Here is a 17,449-nt window from a genome sequence, read left to right on the forward strand (position 1 = left end):
CCAATAGGGTTGAGAACTTTGCTTTAGGGGAAGTTTCCTCATAGGAACAGGAGGTCTATGTCATATATGGGAAATGAGGGGGAAGGGGGTGACAGAGATGAAAGTTCCTTGCTAACAGTAATGTCTTTATTATTAACTTTCTGTGAGCTGTACATTTTTAAACGAATTCCTTAGAACAAGAGTGAAGTAGCCGGGCACAATGGCTAACGTCTGTAATCCCTGCACTTTGGGAGGCCGAGGTGGGCGGATCACTTGAGGCCAGGTGGTCAAGACCAGTCTGGCCAACATAGGGAAACCCCATCTCTCCAAAAAATAAAAAAATAATAATAATTAGCTGGACATAGTGGCACACGCCTGTAGTCCCAGCTACTCAGGAGGCTGAGGCATGAGAAGTGCTCTAACCCAGGAGGCGGAGGTTGCTGTAATCCGAGATTGTGCCGTTGCACTCTAGCTTGGGTAACAAAGCCGAGTCTGTCTCAAAAAAAAAAAAAAAAAAGTCACATAAAGTGGACTCATTCTGGTCCTGCTTTGCATCCCCAACAAGAAAGGTCAGGGTGGCATGTAAGGAAGACAGTCAGCCACCAGATTCGTTTCAGTGGCTTCTAACGGTTAGGATAGGTATTCCTTTACATGTGATCTCAGGGACTATCACATGGGAGCTGCAGTCGTTTGAACCCTGACAAAGAGCACAACAGCTAAAGCAGAGGAAAAGGGCACGCATAGAAAATGTCGAGGGGACGCTTGAAGGGCAGGGGCTGAGGCTGCCTCTAGACAAACAAAAAATAAACATAATATCTGCCCCATGTGTTCACAATTTTAGCCATACAGAGGGACTAAAAAGTTAACATTTCCAACTGCCATTTTCACTCTGAATCCATCACTCCTAGATACCAAACAATCACTAGGAGACAATGGGACTGCACAGCTGGGGAAATGTACCATGCTACCTCCAATTCCTTTATATCCTTGAGATAACCTTGAGGTATCTCTAATCTTAAAAGGAATCTCTGGCCATGTTTGCTGTGGATGACTCAAGGAAAACAGATTAACAGAGTGAAATATAACAACCAAAGTTATGGTTTATAATTGACTTAGGGCTTTGGAGAGGGCAACACATCTGTCATTACTTTGCAAACACAAAGTGACTTACAAATAGAGCTGAAATCCCTGCTAACAATCACCTGCTGTTAATTTCCCTCTGATCATCTGCATTAGATCCACCTGTTGAAGGCAGATCTTGTTTAAAACCTGTGTCCCACTGGATACCTAACTAACTAGAATCTCTAGCGGTGAATCCCGGAAACTTTTCATTCTAATAGTTCCCTCAGGTGACCTGTGTGCACGTTGAAGACTGAGAGCTACTGTAATACAGGTAACTTTCTTAAAAGGGTGTACTGTGTGTGTATAGGACATAGGCATACCCTGTGCCTGAAGGACTTTAGAACAGCCATTCTTAGAAGGAGTGGAGTCTATGCCATTACCTAGAAAGCTGGAGTGGGATCAGGCTTTTATATCCAAGAACTTAAAGGACATGCTGGCAAGTGCTGTCATTTCCATCAGGGGACAGATTCCTACTGAGCCCACACAGGGGCAGTCCCTTTAAGGAGGGATTGGCCTCATGGGAGGATGTCTGCAGAGATGTCTGTGAAGGCTGGGTTCAAAGATTATAGAGTGAACTGGGTGCAGTGGCTCACACCTACAATCCCAGCACTTTGGGAAACTGAGGCAGGAATCTCACTTGGGCCAGGAGTTCAAGACCAGGCTGGGCAACATAGCAAGATTTTTGTCTCTAAAAAAATTAAAAATTGGCTGGGCGCAGTGGCTCACGCCTGTAATCCCAGCAGTTTGGGAGGCCGAGGCGGGCGGATCATGAGGTCAGGAGTTTGAGACCAGCCTGGCCAACATAGTAAAACCCCATCTCTACTAAAAATACAAAAATTAGTCAGGTGTGGTGGCATGTAAAAATGCAAAAATTAGTTAGGTGTAGTCCCAGCTACTCTGGAGGCTAAGGTGGGAGAATCACTTGAACCCAGGAGGTGGAGGTTGCAGTGAGCTGAGACCACACCATTGCACTCCAGCCTAGGTGACAGAGTGAGACTGTCTCAAAAAAAAAAAAAAAAATTAAAAGTTAAAAAATTAACCGAGTGTGGTAGCGCCTGTCTGTAGTCCTAGCTACTCAGGAGGCTGAGACAGGGGAGGATTGCTTAAGCCCAGGAATTTGAGGCTGCAGGGAGGTATGATTATGCCCCTGCACTCCAGCCTGGGTGACAGAGTGAGACCCTGTCTCTAAAAAAAGATTGTGGGGTATAGTGAAGAGCTCTTTGGGTCCAGATTGCCATGAAAGGAAAGGAACAGACATGATCCCCCTTTCTTCGAAGGGCCTACTGTCTAGAGCAGGGAATTGGGCAAGCAAGCACCCACTCCCACAGCCAGCAGCCCCACTTCATAGGCAAGCTGTGGCAGGGCTAGTATTTACCCATACACAAAGGTGTGGCTATATGGTTAGTCAACATACTTAGATACTTTTGTAATGGTTAAAAACTTTTGTAATGATTGGTCAATAACCATTGCCTCAATCCTTCCTTTCCTAAGTGGCCCCTCTATCCTGGCTACTCACGTGTTTCCCTCCTCCCTATATCCTATGATCCAGTGATGAAAGGTTAATGTCAGGCACAGTGGAGGTACCAGGACCCCACACCAGCACTATAGCTGGCTTGTCTTCTGATAGGTTGGCACCTGTGATATACTGATGGTTAAATATTTTGGATCACACCTGTAATGAGTGGGTGACTAATTTCTGGCAATGACGCTGAGTAGAAGTTTGGAACATTAGAGCCCTAGTAAACCCTGGAGTGGGGGACCAGCACCCTTCCTGGGGGAAGCCTAGCAGACATCCTTCCTCGATTCTGAGGTCCCCTCAGGATTCCCGACATACCTAGGTAGGGAGAACGTCCTGAGAGACAAATAACAGACTACCTTCTAATCCTAATATGTGGGGCTGTGAGCTGGTTCTAATTCAATTTCAAAAACAAAGACATAAAATTTCTACTAGCCCAGGGATCATGAGGCAATTCATACTGGTTAAATCAGCATAAGGAATTATTATTTTTATTAAATTACTATGTATGCCACAGAAAGGTTGTGTTGTTGAAAACAGGTCATCAGGAACTGTTGTTTTCCTGGCCATTTGAATTTCAGACCACTAGGGTAGAAACTCTAAGGGTTTTTTTTAATTTTTATTTTTTTTCCGTTTTGTTCTCTGATATCACAAGCCTCTAGAACACTACCTGGCACATAGTAGGTGCTCAATAAATGTTAGTTAAACAAAAGTACAATTTCAAAGGATTCCAAGTTTGTTGTTTAATTTTAGCAGAAGCTAGAAGAAATTAGCATGATATATTGAATTTGGCCAGGTGTGGTGGCTCAGACCTGTAATCTCAACACTTTGGGAGGCTGAGGTGGGTGGATTGCTTGAGCTCAGGAGTTCGAAACCAGCCTGGGGAAAATGGCAAAACCCCATCTCCACCAAAAAAAAAAAATTAGCTGAGCATGGTGGCACACACCTATAGTCCCGCCACAGAAGGAAAAAGTCAAATTTATTTTCTACTTAGAAGCATCCAGAATCCCTGCCTCTTGTAACGATGGAAACCTCTGTTGGAACTTAAAAATTAGTGGTTTCAATTAGCTGGGCGTGGGGACACATGCCTGTAATCCCAGCTACTCTGGAGGCTGAGGTAGGAGAATCGCTTGAACCCAGGAGGTGGAGGTTGCAGTGAGCCGAGATCGTGCTATTGCACTCCAGCCAGGGCAACAAGAGTGAAACTGTCTCAAAAAAAAAAAAAAAAAAAAAAAATTAGTGGTTTCAATTTGCGTCTTCTGCTATTGGAACGAACTGCAATTTACTAATTTATTAGGCAGTAGTATTCTAGAGATTTAACAAAAAATTAGTGTGTCCGTTATTATTCCAGGTTGGCAACTGAGCTCTGTGAGAGAGCTTCTCATTAAGGCTCACTAAGATGATGGGCTCTGAACACACCTCATCTACAGCCCGGAAATGATCTCAAGGGATATAGATGGGGCAAAGGCCTTCAGACTTGATCTCCTATTGTCACATTTCTTCTCGGGATTTCACTTGTTTTTGCATTTTCTGTTTGCTTTTCTGAGCCTAATTAGACAGTTCTTTAAACATTCATTCCCAGCTGTCTATTTTTTCTCTTTTCTCTTTGAGCCCACAGTAACCAAACTCTCAAAGTAACACATCCAGAGAGAGCTGGCAGGTGGTTTGAAACCAGCGGATTTTAGTTGCATTAGGACAACCACATTAAATTAAAACAAACAAAAAGCATATCTTTCAGTGGTGATTCACCTGCACATTAACTAGTAAATGCTAATTGTAATATTAATAGTTGTAATTTCTTGAGCACCTACTATGTGCCAGCCTGATACTTCACATACACAGATTAACTTTCATGTTGATAATAACAGGGAAACCGCAGGGAGACTGAAGTTTATAGAGATGATCTTGCTCAGTGGAATGAAACACAATCATAAATTGTTACATAAAGCTGCCTACATTATATTCAGCGCAAAATGGCAAGTTTCACAACAGTACATATAGTTAACTTCATTTTAGAAAATCTCATTAATTTGAAGTATATATAAACACATAGATGTACTCACATAATATATTTTTGTATATGAGAAAAATGTATGAAAGGCAATACCACCTCAGGAATTTACCCACTTGCTCTAAGCCTTGGGTTTTACATCTGTAGAGCAGGAGTATTAAAAGTATCCACCACAGTCCGGGAGCGGTGGCTCACACCTGTAATCCCAGCACTTTGGGAGGTCGAGGTGGGCGGATCATAAGGTCAGGAGTTTGAGACCAGCCTGTCCAATATGGTGAAACCCTGCCTTTACATTAAAAATGCAAAAATTAACTAGGTGTGGTGGTGTGCACCTATAGTCCCAGCTACTCAGGAGGCTGAGGCAGGAGAATCGCTTGAACTCAGGAGGCGGAGGTTGCAATAAGCCAAGATCGTGCCACTGCACTCCAGCCTGGGCGACAGAGTGAAGCTCTGTCTCAGGGGGGAAAAAAGTATCTACCACAGGCCGGGCGCGGTGGCTCACGCTTGTAATCCCAGCACTTTGGGAGGCCGAGGCGGGCGGATCACGAGGTCAGGAGATCGAGACCAGAAGCAGGAGAATGGCGTGAACCCGGGAGGCGGAGCTTGCAGTGAGCCGAGATTGCGCCACTGCACTCCAGCCTGGGCGATACAGCGAGACTCCGTCTCAATCTACCACAAAGAAAAGATAAAAGCACAGTTCCTGACACGAAAATGAGTACTTGATCCGTTTTTTGCTATTGTTGTCATTATTTTTATGAAGAGAAATTCATTAAATTGTCAACAGTGATTACCTCTAGGGAGTGATGCTAGAGGGTAAGGGAGGGGATGACAATTTGTATTGTCTACAGTGTACACATCTGGGCTCTTCCATGCATTTACAACAATCAGACACCACTTCTATTACATGTTATAAAAGGTGTTTTATTTAAAAATACCCCTTGAGGCCAGGGGCAGTGATTCACACCTGTAATTCCAGCACTTTGGGAGGCTGAGGTGGGAAGATCGCTTGGGCCCAGGAGTTCAAGCAGCCTGGGGAACATAGCAAGATCCTGTCTGTATTTAAAAATAAAAATAAAAATATCTTTTGAGGCTGCGCATGGTGGCTCATGCACGTAATTCCAGTACTTTGGGAGGCTGAGGCAGGAGGATTGCTTGAGCTCAGGAGTTCATGACCAGCCTGGGCAACATAGCTGACCCTGTCTCTACTAAAAATTTAAAAAGTAAAAATAAAAACCCTTTTAAGGCAGGCCGAGGTGGGTGGATCACCTGAGGTCAGGAGTTCGAGACCAGCCTGACCAACATAGTGAAACCTCATCTCTATTAAAAATACAAAATTAGCTGAGCATGGTGGTGCATGACTGTAATCCCAGCTACTTGGGAGACTGAGGCAGGAGAATCGCATGAACCCAGGAGGCGGAGGTTGCAGTGAGCCAAGATGGTGCCACTGCACTCCAGCCTGGGCAACAAGAGCGAGAGGGAAACTCCATCTCAAAAAAACAAAACAAAGCAAAACACCCTCTCGTATCAAAATTTATTTCCCCAAATGCCTTTATTTTCTCCTACAAGCAACCATTAAAATAATAATGAACTCCTAAAAAAAAATCCGAAAGATCTATTCCAGTGCTTGTATTCCATAGCTTATTTTTGGCCCCAGAGCAGCGTGAAGAACCCGATGTTATCAACAGCGTTTTATTTGGACGCTCTGAATCCGTTTCCCCCTAGCACATCGGCAGAGCAGACCGCCTGCCTCGGCCTTGTCAACGCCAAGGGTATTTTGGACGGATGTGTCTATCCTGAAAGCTTCCAGCCTGGCTTTGAACTTGACTTGGCAACGGATGAAAACCTCCGCGAGCATCCCCAGACAACCCCGCTGCGCGTCAGAGCGCTGCTCCCGCGTCCTCCTGCCAGCAGAAGCCCCTGCAGTGCGCCCCGCGGCCACCAGCTGGAACCAAAAGGCGGCGCGCAGGCGCGGAGCCCACGGGGAGCCCAGGCTGGGGCGCGCGTCAGCTCCGCCTGACCTGCCACCTTCCCTAGGCAGCGGGGGGCGGGGGTGGGGGTGGTGGTGCGGGGAGTCACAGGCGTCCCTTCCGAAGCTGGGCTGGAGTTCATTTACAGCTCGCTTTTCTAGGACTGTCTCTTTATTCCATTATCAAAGATTGCTTTAGGGGGTTCATAAAATCAAACTGAAGCGTTGTCAAAGGAGAGGAGTCCAAATGTCTCAGACTGGAAACCAGCCATTCTTCCATTCATTGGGAGACATTTACAGGCCCCCTGCCAGGGGTCAGTCCTGGGATACTGGGGATGCCACGTTGAGTAAGACAATCCCTACCTTCACAGGGCCTCCTTCTAGTTAATAATGATACAGTAAAGGAGGGTGGAATGGAAGCATTTTGTTCTGCTTTTGGCTGAAGCACAGAGACAGATGTCACATGTCAGCGAGATATGTGAGATCCTCATGCAGGGCTTGCAAAAGGGTTGGCTTTGACGTGCTGAGCCCTTCGCCCCCACTGAGAGTATGAAAAGGGTCGAAAGAGGAACATTACAGGAAAAGACAGTATTTGGAAGGAGTTGATGATGAGTTGATCCTTTCCCCACCTTCCCCCCAACAGTGAGCAGGATGGGGGGCGGGGAGGGGGTGCCAGCCTGTCATCTTAAACCTAGAAAAAGGGGCTATAAAGGAATCACTCACAGGGGCTGGGGACACAGTGGACTCCTGTCTGAGTAGTCTAAAAGTTGCAGGCCGAACACAGTCGCTGCAATTCCAGCACTTTGAGAGACTGAGGCTGGAGAATTGCTTGAGGCCAGGAGTTGGAGACCAGCCTGCACAACACAGTGAGGCCTTGTCTCTACAAAAAAGTTTTTAAAAATAAAATTAGCCAGGCATGGTGGCGCGTGCTTGTAGTCCTAGCTACTCCAGAGGCTGAGGCAGGAGGACTGCTTAAGCCCAAGAGCTCAGTCACTGTAGCTGTACAGCGAGCTACAATCGTGCCACTGAAAGAGTTAAACTGTCTCTAAAAAAATAAAAAGACAAAATAAAATGTGTGGTACCAGGGCTGGCTAACTGTTCCGACTAAGGAACAAAGAGACATTGCCATATTGGGGTCATCCTGTCCCCATGGTTTGTGGGGGAAGTGTTCCTTGTCCCAGGGGACCATATGTGGATGGCCTGTCAAAGAGAACTGAGGTGGAGCTGCCTTAGATCTTGTCCATGGAGACCTTCTGGTGGAGTGAGGAGAAGTCAGCAGAAATAAGATAAACTAGATACTCTGGGTTCTAAAGGAAATTCTTAAGCCACCAGCTGGAATAGAGAGACATTTGCCTGAATTCAGTGAATTACAGGTGAGATCTTTCCAATGCCCCAGGAAAGAAAGAGCCAGCCCTAAACATCTGCCAAGCCCAGCAAGCACCAGCATCTATCATGGCAACGTTGGTCAACTCAACACTTTCCTGGCCCCCCTAACTACTCTCTAGCCTACACCCCACTGTCTACCTCCACTAGATCTGATGCTTCATGGGCAGGGTGACCATAGGCCCCAGTTTGCAATGGACACTTTTTTTTTTTTTTTTTTTGTGCAGTGGTGTGATCTTGGCTCACTGCAACCTCCGCTTCCTGGGTCCAAGGGATTCTCCTGCCTCAGCCTCCTAAGTAGCTGGGAGTACAGGTGTGCACCACCACAGCTGGCTAATTTTTTTTGTATTTTTGTAGAGACAGGGTTTCACCATGTTGGCCAGAGTGGTCTTGAACTCCTGACCTCAATTGGTCCACCTGCCTCGGCCTCCCAAAGTGCTGGGATTACAGGCATAAGCCACCATACCCGGCCTGCCCAGGACACTTCTGATTTACATCTGCAGTCCTGAGGTAATTATTAATAGCACCCTCTTTCAATCTCAAGAGAGTCCCATTCTGGATGATAAATTACATGTTCGTCCTCCACATGGAAGGCTAGGAGGAGCTGATTAGGCAGGTGTAATGAGTTGAATCATATCCCCACAAAATGATATGTTGAAATCCAATATCTAGTACCTCAGATTGTAACCTTATTTGAAATAAGGTCTTTATAGGGTCTTTATAGAATCTAAGCAAATGACAAGGAAGTCATTAGGGTGCACCCTAACCCAATATGATGTCGAAAAGGAGAAATTTGGACAGAGACATGCACACAGGGAGAATGTCAGGTGAAGACAGAGATTGGGGTGATGCATGTACTAGCCAAGGAATGCCAAAGATTGCCAGCAAACTCCACAAGCTAAGGAAGAGGCATGGAACAGATGCTTCCTCACAGCCCTCAGAAGAACACAAGTGTGCTGCCCTCTTGATCTTGGACTTCAAGCCTCTAGAATGGTGAGACAATACATTTCTGTTGTTTAAGCCACCCAGATTGTGGTGCATTGTTACAGCAGCCCTAGCAAATGAATACATCAGGAAACAGAAGCAGCCGAGCTTGCCCTTTGTCCCTTCCCGAATGTCCAATCTGCAGCTGGCTCCAACTGAGGGCTAAGGGAAATATTTTACCTGAAATGCAATTTTTGGTTTTTTTAAATGTCTTTTTTAAAAATGATTTCAACTTTTATTTTAGATTCAAGGGGGTACATGTGCAGGTTTTTTACATGGGTACATGCGTGATGCTGAGATTTGGGTTACAGTTCACTCCATCACCCAAGTGGTGAGCATAGCACTCAATAGCTTTTCAGCTCTTGCCTTCCTCCCTCCCCATCTGGTAGTTCCTAGTGTCTATTGTTCCCATCTTTATGTCCATGAGTACCCAGTTTAGCTCCCACTTATAACTGAGAACACGTGGTGTTTGGTTTTCTGTTCTTGCATTAATTTGGTTAGGATAATGGCCTCCAGCTGCATCCATGTTGCTGCAAAGGATATGATTGTGTCCTTTTTTATGGCTGCATTTTAATTTTTTTTTTTTTTTTTAGATGAAGTTTCGCTCTTGTCATCCAGGCTGGAGTGCAGTGGCACAATCTTGGCTCACTGCAACCTCCACCTCCCGGGTTCAAGCGATTCTTCTGCTTCAGCCTCCCGAGTAACTGGGACTACAGGCACCTGCTGGCATGCCTGGATTTTTGTATTTTTAGTAGAGACCAGTTTTCGCCATGTTGGCCAGGCTGGTCTCAAACTCCTGACCTCAGGTGATCTGCCCACCTTAGCCTCCCAAAGTGCTGGAATTACAGGTGTGACCCACTGTGCCCAGCCTGCATTTTAATTTCAGAAGACTAGACTATTTGTTACTGAACTTGAAATGCGTGTAGTGATTTAAAGGGACAGCAGGATGTTTTGTTACCTGAGTGACCAGGGGGACATCTGTTAGGAGCCAGTAGTTCTCCACACACCCAGCATCCAGTGAGACAAGCCACCACACTGAAGGAGGGGACATCAGCAGAGCAATGGTGGACAGGCTCAGGCTGGGGCTACTGCTTCTGGCACTGCCCCTACACACATAGATTCATCCAAATCATAAAACTCTTATAACATTTTTCAAATAACTACTCCCGGAATACTTCAGCAGCCACAAATCCAGCTGATGCCACCACCAAGGTGGTTGGCAGTGCCTTGGAGTCAATAGCCAGTCTCCTCCTAGTCTTGCTTTCTCTCGCCCACCTCTAATGTTAGGAGACTCAGGCCAAGAAACATCTATATGTCCCCATCTTCTAAACCGATTTTAAATGGCATCTAGAAGTCCAACGTGACAAGGAAAAAACAAATCTTTGTTGAATCTACTAATCCCACACCTTGTTTCATTGACACAAAAACTGTTGAGAGGCCGGGAGTGGTGGCTCACACCTGTAATCCTAACACTTTGGGAGGCCGAGGCAGGCAGATCACCTGAGGTCAGGAGTTCAAGACCAGCCTGGCCAACATGATGAAACCCTGTCTCTACTTAAAATACAAAGATTAGCCGGGCATGGTGGCACATGCCTGTTATTCCAGCTACTCAGGAGGCTGAGGCAGAAGAATCACTCAAACCCAGGAGGCAGAGGTTGCAGTGAGTCGAGATGGTGTCACTGCACTCCAGCCTGGGCAACAGAGTGAGACTCTGTCTCAAAACAACAGTAACAACAACAACAACAAACCCTAAATTTGATTGGCTTGAAGAATGTGTGAAGGGTTTGACAAGATGATGAATGCCAATAGTATATCTGCTGGAGTTTCATGTACAAGATGAAGACAGGCAACATCCAAAATTAGTTGAGACATGATTTCCTTGTATGTGGCTTAACAAATATGGACAGTAAAACTCTGCCTTAAAAATAAGAATTGAGGCAGGGCGCAGTGGCTCATGCCCGTAATCCCAGCACCTTGGGAGGCTGAGGCAGGTGGATCACTTGAGGTCAGGAGTTCAAGAACAGCCTGACCAACATCGTGAAACCCCATCCTTACTAAAAAAATACAAAATTAGCTGGGCGTGGTGGCATGCACCTGTAATCTCAGCTACTCAGGAGGCTGAGGTAGGAGAATCGCTTGAACCCAGGAGGTGGAGGTTGCAGTGAGCTGGGATCACTCCGTTGCACTCCAGCCTGGGCAACAGGAGAGAAACTCTGTCTCAAAAAGAAAAAAAAAAAAGAATTAAGACCAGGCATGGTGGCTCATGCCTGTAATCCCAGCACTTTGGGAGGCCGAGGTGGGCAGATCACTTGAGGCCAGGAGTTGGAGACCAGCCTGACCAACATGGTGAAATCCCCTCTCTACTAAAAATACAAAAATTAGGTGGGTGTGGTGGTGAATTTCTGTAATCCCAGCTACTCAGGAGGCTGAGGAAGGAGAATTGTTTGAATCTGGGAGGCGGAGGTTGCAGTGAGCTGGGATCATGCCACTCCACTCCAGCCTGGGCGACAGAATGAGACTCTGTCTCAAAAAAAAAACAAAAAACAAAAAACAAACAAACAGGTGTTGATTTTGTCTTATCCAGAGATAAAGGATGGGATGTGGAATAGAGATTCAATTTCCATTTGGTTCATGAAATCTATAAGGCCATAAAACAGGTAAAATGAAAAGCTTCTTCTGTGATTCTGTTTATGTGTACATCAGAAGGAACTTCCAGGTATTACTGTAAGTCCTCAGTGTATTGTTTTCACAGTACTAACTTAATGCTTTTATACCTAGATGTTTTACATTGTTAAGCTATCACTGTTCTCTTGGGAACTAAACACTTTTTTTTTCTCCAAAGCTTTGGATTTGACATTGCATGTGACCTTCTATATAGTAATTGACATGTGCCAGGGCAGTCATGGATTATTAATAGAATTTACCCCCAAGTTCAAGCATCATGAGTAACTCTTGCTTATCCTCATAAAGTCAAATGGTAGGCATTTCCCATCATCTATTTTCATTCAGCAAGAGCACCCAATTTATTTAGCTAAACTGCATCCAAAGAGTAGAATTTTGTTGACCTCAAATAATTTCAAAATGCTGCTTTCTATTTCTGCATATGTTGAATACATTTTATAATTTAAAAAATCATCTGTTTTGGCCAGGTGCAGTGGCTCATGCCTGTAATTCCAAGTGGATCACCTGAGGGAGATTTGAGTGAGCCGAGCCATCGATTCACCTGGGTGACAAACAAAATCCATTAAAAAAAAAAAAAAAACATAAAATAACCAATCTTGATATTAAAGACACAAAAATGAAGGCCAGGCACAGTGGTTCACGCCTGTAATCTCAGCACTTTGGGAGGCCGAGGCAGGTGGATCACTGGAGGTTAAGAGTTCGAGACCAGCCTGGACAACACAGCAAAGCCGCATATCTACTAAAAATACAAAAATTAGCTGCGCATGGTGGCGCATGCCTGTAATCCCAGCTACTCAGGAGGCTGAGGGAGGAGAATCACTTGAGCCCGGGAGGTGGAGTTTGCAGTGAGCTGAGATGGTGCCACTGCACTCCAGCCTGGGTGACAGAGCAAGACTCTGTGAAAGAAAGAACGAAAGAACGAAAGAAAGAAAGAAGGAAAGAAAGAAAGAAAAGAAAGGAAGAAGGAAGGAAGGAAAGAAAGGAAAGAGAAAGAAAGAAAGGGCAAAAATGAAAAATGTGAAGGAGCCAAAACTGTAAATCAAGTATTTGGGAGGTGAAAACTGGAAGTTGTCTTGCATTAAATTCAGAAAGACATTAATATTCACTCTGTAAATATCTTTTAAAAATGGATCAGAACAGCCACATTTAAAACATATTGTTTTGCTGTCAGGCAGTATTTTTACGAAGAACCTAGTCCCAAGCCTAAAGGTGAGCTTGACTCTGCAGTAAATATTTTACAATTGCCTCTACACACAGAAATCTCTTAAAAAATAGACACTTCTGAAGTCTTGAGTGCATGGTCATGCACAGAAGCTTAGATGTTGCAGTAATAAATATGGCCACAGTAGTATTGACAATCAATGTCATTTTTTCCCATCTCCAGAACCTACATGGAGATGAGATCGAACAGATCTGAAGCTACTGTGTATGTGAATGAATACTCCTTTTGCTTCATACCTGAATGCTGCCAACCTAACTAACAGAGAGAGGCTCTCTAAAGGAAAAAGATATTTGGGAATAGAGCACTGGGATGGAGATATACACACCATAGTAAACTGTGTGTGTATTTAGAGAAGTAAAGGAAGAAAAAGGTTTTTAAAGGAAAGAAATGAAGAGGATTACGTAATTGTTTTGAAAGAACCATTCTTGGCGCCAGTCTGAGGTTGGACAGGCAGTTACTGGGCAGATGTCCTTGCAGGAGTATTGTTTGTGTCAGGTTGACATGGCCTTTGTATGAGACTGTAGTTTTTGTAGAGTCTCTTTTATTATCAGGCATAAAAGAATAAGAACCCTCTCTTCATGGTCTTTATTGGCTCTATTTGTCAGTGTTTTCTTTTTCTCTTTTTTTTTTTTTTGAGACGGAGTTTCGCTCTGTCGCCCAGGCTGGAGTGCAGTGGCACGATCTCGGCTCTGCCGAGGCACTGCAAGCTCTGCCTCCCGGGTTCAGGCCATTCTCCGGCCTCAGCCTCCCGAGTAGCTGGGATTACAGGCACCCGCCACTGCGCCCGGCTAATTTTTTGTATTTTTAGTAGAGACGGGGTTTCACCGTGTTAGCCAGGATGGTCTCGATCTCCTGACCTTGTGATCCACCCGCCTCGGCCTCCCAAAGTGCTGGGATTACAGGCGTGAGCCACTGCGCCCGGCCTGTCAGTGTTTTCTTAACATTGCTCTGTCACCCAGGCTGGAGTGAAGTGGTGCCATCTCGGCTCACTGCAACCTCCGCCTCCGTGGTTCAACTGATTCTCCTGCTTCAGCCTCCTGAGTAGCTGAGACTACAGGCACCTGCCACCAAACCTGGCTAATTTTTGTATTTTTAGTAGGGATGGGGTTTCACCATGTTGGCCAGGCTAGTCTCAAACTCCTGACCTCAGATGATCTGCCCGCCTCGGCCTTCCAAAGTGCTGTAATTACAGGCATGAGCCACTGCACCTGGCTGACACCATTTTGATTCTGACCACTTTCACAATGTCGTCCATCTATTTTGGGTTGTATATCGTGGTTTTTCTTTATCTATTTTTTAGAGATGGGGTCTTGCCATGTTGCCCAGGCTGGTCTTGAATTCCTGGACTCAATGATACATCTGCCTCAGCCTCCCAAAATGCTGGGATTATAGGCATGAATCACCTTACCCAGCCAGTTTGTATGTTTATGCTTCGATTCAAAGTAACTTTGCATATTATCGAATTGATTTGCATTGAACACAAATTGTAAATAAAAACAAATAAATGACTTAAAGAGAAAAAAAAGAAAAAAAAAGTGGCAGCAGGAAGGAAAGAACCAGTGCGCAGAGAGCAGTGGAATCTGGGTGCAGCAATAAATAAGTGTATTGTCTGCAGAGAAGCTAAATACAGCAATAAACCAATACAGGTTAGTCTGCATTTTTTCCTCCATCCTCCAACCTTGAGTTCTCTTATGTTTCTCCTTCTCCTCCTCCTCCTCCCTCCTCCCCCCTCCTACCCCCTTCTTCCACCTCCTCTTCCTTCTTCCTCCCCCCCCCCCCTCCCCTCTCCCCCCCCCCTCTCCTCCTCCTTCCCCCCCCCCCCCACTTCCTCTCCTCCTCTTCCCCCCCAACCTCCTCCTCCCCTGCTCCTCTTCCTCCTTTGACAGGGGTCTCACTATGTTGACCAGGCTGGTTTTGAACTTCTGGCCTCAAGCGATCCTCCCACCTCAGCCTCCTAAAGTGCTAGGATTACAGGCATGAGCTGCCACACCCAGCCAGGTCTACTTTTTTTTTGAGACAGAGTCTAGCCCTATGGCCCAGGCTGGAGTGCAGTGGCGCAATCTCGACTCACTGCGACCTCTGCCTCCTGAGTTCAAACAATTCTCCTGCTTCAACCTCCCTAGTAGCTGATATTACAGGCACGAGCCACCATGCCAGGCTAAATTTTGTATTTTTTTTCTTTTTTATTTTTTCTTTGAGACAGATTCTTGCCCTGTCGCTCAGGCTGGAATGCAATGGTGTGACCTCGGCTCACTCCAACCTCCACCTCCCGGGTTCAAGTGATTCTCCTGCCTCAGCCTCTCGAGTAGCTGGGATTTGAGGCATGCACCACCATGCCCAGCTAATTTTTGTATTTTTAGTAGAGCTGGGGTTTCACTATGTTGGCCAGGCTGGTCTCGAACTCCTGACCTCATGATCCACCCACCTCGGCCTCCCAAAGTGCTAGGATTACAGGTGTGAGCCCCACAGCCCTAATTTTTGTATTTTTAGTAGAGATGGGGTTTCACCATGTTGGCCAGGCTGATCTTAAACTCCTGACCTCAAGCTATCCTGCCTCAGCCTCCCAATGTTCTGGGATTACTAGCATGAGCCACTGTGCCCAGCCTCCAGGTCTACTTTTTATCACCACTATGCTAGCAATATTGAACACTGTCAGTGATAACACATTCCTCTCTGCCGGGGGTGCTGCTCCCACCACTCCCTACCTCTTTGGTACACCATTGCCCCAGAGAGCGTTTAAAGGACATGGCAGTGGAAAATAGAAAAAGATTTTAAAAACTATGGTCTAATCTAGCGGTTTTCAACTGGTGGTTATTTTGCCCCATCCTACCATCCCCTCTCCCTGTGCTGGGGGTATCTAGCAATGTCTGGATATATTTTTATTTGTCCCAACTAGGAGTGGGATGGGGTGCTACCAGCACCTAGTGGATACAAGCCAGGGATGTTGCTCAGCATTCTGCAGTGCACAGGATGGCTCCCAGCAACACATAATTGCCCGGCCCCAAATGCCAATAGTGCCAGGTTCAGAAAACCTGACCTTGACATTTTAATCGCAGGATGCACATGAAGCACCACTTAACTTTGGGTGAGAAGGGCTCAGGGTGGATTCCCAGGGCCTATTGCTGTAGGCTGTAAACTCTCAGAAAGAGGGGATTATGTAGGTCGTTTTCTGGGTAGCATGCCTGTCAAGGGAACACAGAAAGGAAGCTTATGCATTAGGCATTGGAATCTCAGATGCGAGGGGAAAGAACAGTATCATTTACACAGCCCCTTCTATGGGCAGAGTACTGTGCTGGGAGATTTTGTTGGTTGCTGCATTTGACTCTCTGAGAGGTAGATATTGGTATTCCCATTTTAGGCTCAGGGAGGTGAAGCAATATATCAAAGGTCAGAAGTGGGAGAATTGAGATGAAAACGCACACCTGCTTGATGTCAAAAATGCATGCATGCTTGCTTTTACCCATCAAACTACACCACTGATGGCTGGGTGCAGCAGCTCATACCTGTAATCCCAGTAGTCTGGGAGGATGAGGTGGAAGATTGCTTGAGCCCAGGAGTTCGAGACAAGCCTGGGCAACATAGTGAGACCCGCCTCCCGCCCCCGTCTCTACAAAAAATAAACAAATTAGTATGTATGTACTAATTTTGTATGTACTAATTTTAGTATGTATGTATTAGTAGGTATGGTGGCTCTCACCTGTAGTCCTGGCTACTTGGGAGGCTGAGGTGGGACATCTCTTGAGCCTGGGAGGTGGAGGCTGTAAAGAGCCAAGATCATACCACTGCACTCCAGCTTGGGTGACAGAGCGAGACCCTGTCTCAAAACAAACAAACAAAAACAAAACAAACAAACAAAAAAACCCTACACAACTGACCAGTAATCAGATCCAGCAAGAAGCAACCATGACCTTGATGAAGCTGCCCACTTGAAAAAAAGTTTCTATCCTGTACTTCTATTTTCCTTTTTTCTATTGTTCTCTGTACTTTGTTGCATTTTCTTTCACTTTCCTAACTTTGTTTCTTTCATAGATAGACTTGTTTGTGTTTTGATTACTTAGATCTATTTTAGATAAGATCCTTACCAGTGCACTTGACAGGAACCCAGATCCAAATAACTAGAGAGGGAGATTGATGGTATCTTTTTTTTTTTTTTTTTTTTTTGATGGAGTATCCCTCTGTCATCCAGACTGGAGTGCAGTGGTGCAATCTCGGCTCACTGCAACCTCCGCCCCCCGCAGGTTTCAAGGGATTCTCCTGCCTCCGCCTCCTGAGTAGCTGGGATTACAGGCATGCGCCAACATGCCCGACTGTTTTTTGTATTTTTCATGGAGACGGGGTTTCACCGTGTTGGCCAGGCTGATTTTGAACTTCTGTTCTCAAGCGATCCACCCACCTCGGCCTCCCAACGTGCTGGGATTATAGGCGTGAGCCACTGCGCCCAGCCAATGGAGTCATTTAAATGAAAAATTCAGAACAGCTTCAGGTCCAGATCAGTCAGGGTGCTCCACCAAAATAACACCAGAAACCTTTCTCCACTGCTAAATGGTCCCACAGGTGTTTCTAGTTACAATGATGATCCTTGTC

This window comes from Hylobates moloch, unplaced genomic scaffold (genome assembly GCF_009828535.3).
Source record: "Hylobates moloch isolate HMO894 unplaced genomic scaffold, HMol_V3 SCAFFOLD_4, whole genome shotgun sequence".
In the NCBI taxonomy this organism is placed as follows: domain Eukaryota; kingdom Metazoa; phylum Chordata; class Mammalia; order Primates; family Hylobatidae; genus Hylobates; species Hylobates moloch.